General features: G+C 39.9%; 1 long non-coding RNA gene across 1 annotated transcript; it reads right to left on the bottom strand.

The window, feature by feature from the left end:
• Window positions 1-913: 913 nt before the first annotated feature.
• Window positions 914-5,402, bottom strand: LOC127333783 (uncharacterized). Its single transcript, XR_007871517.2, has 3 exons — window positions 4,204-5,402; window positions 3,334-3,389; window positions 914-1,381 (listed from the first exon to the last, which is right to left on the bottom strand). It is a non-coding gene; the product is annotated as an uncharacterized lncRNA (long non-coding RNA).
• Between the last annotated feature and the right edge of the window lie 280 nt (window positions 5,403-5,682).

The following is a 5,682-nucleotide window of genomic DNA, read 5'->3' as shown; positions in this document are numbered from 1 at the left end:
TCTTCTTAGGTAACTAGCAATGATGGACGCGGCGGCACGCCGCGCCAGTACGGTGGTTGACTAACAGAAAAGTAGGTGAAATAACATGAATGTACACTTAGATATGAACTAAAACGGCTAGACTCATAAATACTTGTAGGCTTCTATACTAACGATGAATACATCATTTGGCCAGTAGCTTTATTTCCTTGCATGCAATTCCTTATATGCACAACGAAAGATGTCTGCATAATATACTCTCTCTGTCTCCTGAAATTTGTCTGAAATTTATCAAAAATCGAATGTATCTAGATACTATTTAGTGTCTAGATACATCAAAATTTAGATAAATCTCCGACATGTTTCATGAGACGGAGGGAGTGTATGCAATGTACATTACACTAAAGCATAGACATGATATAAAGTAAGGAGAGGATGGAGTGGATTAGGGAGCCAGGAAATATTTTCAACTACTTAATGTTACTGTTTTCATCTTCGAACGAAAGGATAATATTATATTCTTTGTTCATACTTGAGGTGTGCAAGGTGGTTTGGTTTCTTGGTGGAGGAGCTTGTTGCACCATTGCCGAATGAGCACACGGGTTTTGGTTCAAGATGGCAATTAGTGGTTGGTTTATTGGCGGTGTGGATGGTGCCCCTAGTGAAGCTGTGAGATAGAAATTTCTCAACTATGTACTTTACACTATTCAGATTTAGAAGCCAATTATACCAGAATACGTTTTAGTGCTAATTAGTGGTTCTACATATTGTCAAATGTTATGGGGCACTAAAACTGGACGTACACATATTCTAATGCTCAAGGAAGCAACGATCAAAGTGATCTAGGGTTCGAGGAAGCTGAAGGGAGGTTGATGGAACGGTGATTCACCTAGGGCGCCCATAGTATCATATCTTTGTTGTAATAGGCCTCTAGTAAACATGATTAATGTTTTTCATTATATACACTACATGCATTATACATGATACCACTACTTGTAGCTACATTATTGATGATAGCACTACTTGCAGCTGCATTACATACTCTCCAAACATACTAAATGGAAACTATGTTACATACAGCAAGATATTCGGGTAATAACTCATTTTGTAGATCAAACTGAAACTACAATACTACATAACTTCTACACCAGCGTCTATTGCTGAGAAATCTTCTTTGCTTTTACTCTTTTTCGTGCCTTTTGCTGAACAACAATGTCAATAATGTTGCTTAATGCAAAAGCTCGCATTTCAGCACTAATTATCGTTCCTATGGAGGTAGCATCTTGTTTATACTATACAAAGTAGTATGCTTCCGCTCCCAGTGTGGCTCTGGAGACAAAGAACTATGTTCATGCCCATCCTCTCGGATCACCAGTTGAACCCCAGAAGATTCACCTAAGACCTTGGTATGTGAGATGATGAAAATCAGTCAAGAAGCTAAATCTAATATATTCTGACAAAACGTAGGCACTAAAATAATCTAGAAACAATGTGGAACCCCTTTCATGGTATACCTTCCCATATCTGCATAAATTGAGAAGACAACAGTCTCATGAAAAAAACTTCATTCACGCCCCTAAAGCAGAAGTTAATCACAATACCAACAAAAAGGAAACCTCACATTCTCAGTAAATTATATTTTGCGACCAGCAACTATCTCTTCAGAACTAAAAGCGGACAACCGAATCAACCTAAGGTTGGTTTGGTCCAGATCGACCACTATTACTTGTTTGGAAATGCTAGCTAGGTATTAACCTTGTGATAGATAGTTTACACAAATATATTTTTAACACTTGATATCGTCTATTTCTTGCAAGGAAGAAAATTGAATTATAAGTTGCAGATCTGAACAGAAATCTGAAGCATCAAGTTGCTTGCAACAAATAAAGAATCTCTAAATAACAGTAAGAGCATGCAAATTCATCCAGATCTAGGTATTATATCGAACTTCCCCGTTTCACCTATAACTTCAATAATGCCTCTCATTTCCTCATGAGTAACATTGGTAATCCCATTGGTACCCCTAGAATGGAATACATATGCAAATGTTCAGAACCGATAAAACAGAGCCTGGAATTCATGAACTATCATACCAATAAAAGACTTCTTAGATTTTGCAAGTCACAAATAAGTTGCAAGTCTATTTCATTTTAAATTTTAAATTAATGTACATAAGAGTATGCAAGTGTCGCATGAAGTATTTCCATCTTACAACATAGTAGGAATGTTAAAGGCCAAATATAAAAGAGTAAAAGTACAAATCTCTGGACAATCATAGACAACTGGAGCAAAGGGAAAGAAAATAATGGACCCCAGACATAAAGGTTGTGTGCATCGCTCGATGCAGAGGACGGGGCTCCTTCCCCTTTTTCAAAAAAAAAACCAATGAAAAATCATGCAGACCACACAAGCCGGTTGTACTAAGACTTAAATTTGAATTGGGGAACGCATGTCCTAGTATGGAAACTTCAAACAGTGGGTGTCTTTTACCAAAGTAACAGGACTCGGATTATAATAAATCACTGGCAATTGATTTAGATTGCACATACTGGGGCTTTTCTTCCAATTTGTTTGCAGCTATAAATAACTTACCAAGTAACAATGAAAACAGAGAACAATCAGTCATCAGGAAGATGCAAACGTGAAAGATCAGTGAATTCAATTAAAAGGTGGAGGAGGAAACATTAATAATTACCTTTTTGATACTACAAATATGTAAAATATGTTGGCCATAACTCAAAAGCATGAATTGGGAGGACTTCAGAATTGCAAGCTGAATCTGACATCAAGTGGAACGTTGGGCAGCACATTCTAGTTTCTTCCCTACTTGATTACATCGTGGTTCGGTGATGTTGTTAATATTTAGTTTAAAAAGGCGTGCTATTTAATTCAGTAATCATGAATAATGCACCAATAGGTAGAAAAACAGAAGTTATAAAATATTTAGACCTCTACACTCGGCTTTCCGGTGACTGAATTGCATCCTAGGTACATATCGTTTAGTCGTAAGACATGCAGTGTTACTTTTATGCCCCATGTCTGAATCAAAAAACAACCACCAGAAGCTTCATAAACCCTTACCAAAGCAGCATACTCTAGATGGACAGGATAATATAATTGTAGGAACATGAATATACAGAATGTAGAGACATATCAAAACTTAACCAAAGATACAAAATAGTCCAGTTGAGGAAAAATAGCACCTAATAAAGATATCATTAGGCATTCCTTTAAAACGAATGCCATGCATAAAAATACTTCACCCACAGGAAAGAATCAATATAGTCCTCAATTTACATAGTATTACTGAATAAAAAAATGTGAAGGTCGAATGTTTTCATTATCTGAGCTTACCGAAACTGTGCAGGAGGAGCCCAGTTCTTCTATACTTTGGCAGTGGTAGTGCCACCCTGCAATAGAATCACTGCAAAAGTTGACGCTTCTTTACATGTATTTCTGACAATGTATGGCATGCATCACTGAAAAAAGTTTGATATAAGGTCTTAATGTTGCAAAATAAGGCGATAGTTGGCCAGAAATTCTGAATGTGGAAAATAATCGCATGCAACTGAAAAGACGGTGAGAAAAAGAGAAAAACATATACACGGCCATCAAATAAATCAGAAGTCTGTGTGAATGGTTCAGGTCACATTTAATAGAAATTAAAAAGAAATATGAGATATAGATGGCCAATTTTTTCAGTACCAAGACTGACATATGACGAAATCCATGTAAGGGTTGAGGCTAATATCATGATAAAATCTCAGTTTTATTTAAAATAATAATGGCTGCAGAAACTGGGGCAGTTGCAGGAACCTAAAGATGATGATGTACTGAACTTCAAGTTGCTTGAAGATTCTTCCTCTCTAGTCACATTAAGCAAATACTCAACTGATCTGAATTTGAACTGCTAAGTTCTCCGTGGAGAAAGAAAACAAATTGCCTCAATACCTGTAGCAATTTCTCTTATCAAATTAACTACCATTGGCCTGGTCCGACTTATCAAATTAATTACTGTTACTAACAGCCTAGTGCCTTTTAATCATATCCTATACATCTGTTACTCATAGCGTCATATTCATATCCTCTTATGAAGAAGAATGATATATTTCTACATCATGATAAAGGCTTCCACTTACAATTCGATTCTAATGCAACATTAGGAGCCACACCGTATAAAATGAAGTGAAACCAATGCTTCAAAAAGAAGACATCGGCACTTACCAGACCAAGATAGCAAACAGTTGACATTTGCACAACAATACATTTGTTGGGAAGAGGCAGCCATTGGAACGTCATCTCCTTTTCAGCAGCAAGATACATAACCTGCATGAGAGTGAGACATCAATTGAATGGAAGGAAAAACTATATGCTACCGAAAAGATCTAGCGGGCCAGTTTGAACTGCTTCTCAACGTAAGTACAAAACACCAAAAAGAGATGATAACATTATTTTAGAAATGTTGAACTAATGTAGATAATCTATATACTATGAAACAAATACAGTAGGCCAAATTGGAAGTATAAAACAACAAAAAGAACTTCAAACCTTAAACTGAAACAGGTAAACAGATAAAAATGGCCAAGTGCCTCAACTAAGCAAGATAAAGGCCTAACGTGTGTGTGTTTTTGCATGTGAAGCTATAAACCTGTGGATTTATTACTGAATACTCTCAGAGGGAGCAAGGGAAAATCAATTGCGAATTGGTTTACCAAGACTTATTCCAAAGTGTGAAAGTAGGAGGTGGGATGTCCACCGTGGACACCATCCGCACAGAGGCGACTGATTTCGTGGAATTTGAGCAGATCGCTAAGCTCAACACCGTGCATCATGGTGACGCTTCCCTACAGCCTTTAAATCCCGCTTCCGCAACCTCAAGTCCCTCCACGCGGCGGCATCCGCGTCACGGACAGTGAAGATCATTTGTTGCAGCATCACTGCACCGTCGCAGCAACCCGACGAACCTTGCTGCGTCCCCGCCCCGACAAGTTAGAACACGGGAGCACGCGCCTCCACGCCGAGTGGTCCGAAGCCGGGCAACATCACCAACAAAGCTCTCCCCGCTGCCCACCACCCGCACGTCCAGAATCTGCAGCAGCCTCGCACCCTCGCCACGCCGCCAACCATCTTCTTGTCAGAGCCGCAGACGGGAGAAAAACTTGGGGACCGAGTTCAGCCACATGATCGATCCTCACCGCGCCGCCTCCTCTTTTACCCAGCCTCTCCAACTGCTCCTACAACGCGCAGGGCGTCGGCCACATCATGCGGAGACCACAAATCGGCCGCGGCATCGGGAGCGAAACCGGCGACCATATGAAGCAGCGAGAATCCGTCGGTAGACGGATGAAAAGGAGGTCGTCGGCAAGGGGTGGTCGGAGAGGGAGGATCTTAGACGGGGCTAGGAGAGGCCGGTGGAGGTAGAGATGGTGGTGGTGGAGATCACAGATGGGCACGGGGATAAGTGGAGGGGGCAATCGTTGGAGAGGGGAGATATCAAGGAAACGTGGGGCGACGGAAAAAATATAGAGATGCAATCTGGAGTTTTCGGGAGAGGCCACGTATGGAGACAACAGTCAAAGCGGTGGTAACAATGGGCCAACTCTGAAGAAATTAAAGAACTGATAAAACTAAAACAATGGCAAAAGCTACATTGTTTGACCACCAAAACAGCTCCATACCGAAGTAACATGGAAGTAAACCAAT

The sequence above is a fragment of the Lolium perenne genome, chromosome 2 (genome assembly GCF_019359855.2).
Source record: "Lolium perenne isolate Kyuss_39 chromosome 2, Kyuss_2.0, whole genome shotgun sequence".
NCBI lineage: Eukaryota > Viridiplantae > Streptophyta > Magnoliopsida > Poales > Poaceae > Lolium > Lolium perenne.
The sequence above is the reverse complement of the archived record's forward strand: the minus strand, read 5'-3'. Positions and strand labels throughout refer to the sequence as shown.